The sequence below is a fragment of the Triticum dicoccoides genome, chromosome 5A (genome assembly GCF_002162155.2).
Source record: "Triticum dicoccoides isolate Atlit2015 ecotype Zavitan chromosome 5A, WEW_v2.0, whole genome shotgun sequence".
Classification (NCBI taxonomy): Eukaryota; Viridiplantae; Streptophyta; class Magnoliopsida; order Poales; family Poaceae; genus Triticum; species Triticum dicoccoides.
In genome coordinates, this window is record NC_041388.1 from 16,570,957 (window position 1) to 16,571,806 (window position 850).

Sequence of the window (850 nt, forward strand, 5' to 3'; positions counted from 1 at the left end):
GGGAGGAGGGAGGAGGGAGGAGGGAGGAGGAGGTCGCCGTAGAGGAGGAGGAGGTCGCCGGAGAGGAGAAGTATGGTGGAGGAGAGAAGGAAAGATGAAATGAAAATAGGAGGAGAGGACCAGCCATATATACGGCATACTAATGGCGCACCGCGGGCTGGTGCGCCATTAGTAAATTTTTTTATTTTTTGATTTATTTTGAATTTTGAAGGCGGGAAGATACTAATGGCGCACCGCGGGCTGGTGCGCCATTAGTAATTTTTTTTATTTTTTTTTATTTTGAATTTTGAAGGCGGGAAGATACTAATGGCGCACCACGGGCAGGTGCGCCATTAGTAACTTTTTTTTTATTTTTTTGACTTATTTTGAATTTTGAAGGCGGGAAGATACTAATGGCGCACCACGGGCAGGTGCGCCATTAGTAACTTTTTTTTTATTTTTTTTACTTATTTTGAATTTTGAAGGCGGGAAGATAGTAATGGCGCACCATGGGTAGGTGCGCCATTAGTAAGTTTGAATTTTTTTGATTTTTTTGCCTCTCCAGATCTTAAAAGCCCCGTATCTTTTTTCTGTTAGGTTTTTGAGGATTTTGAAAATGTTTAATGGGGTTCCCCCGGTTAAATTTGGATGTAACTTTTCGAGTAGATGATTTTTCATATAAAAAACTTTTTCATCCGAGTTAGTATGCAAAAGTTATGCCCATTTTTACAAATTCTCGCGAGATTTTGCAAATGAAGTCAAAATTTATATTTGCAAATTTTCCCAATAACTAGGCCACATATCACATGGGAAACTTATTTTCTTTTATTTTTTTGACATTTTTATCATTTTCTTTTATTTTTTTTAAACT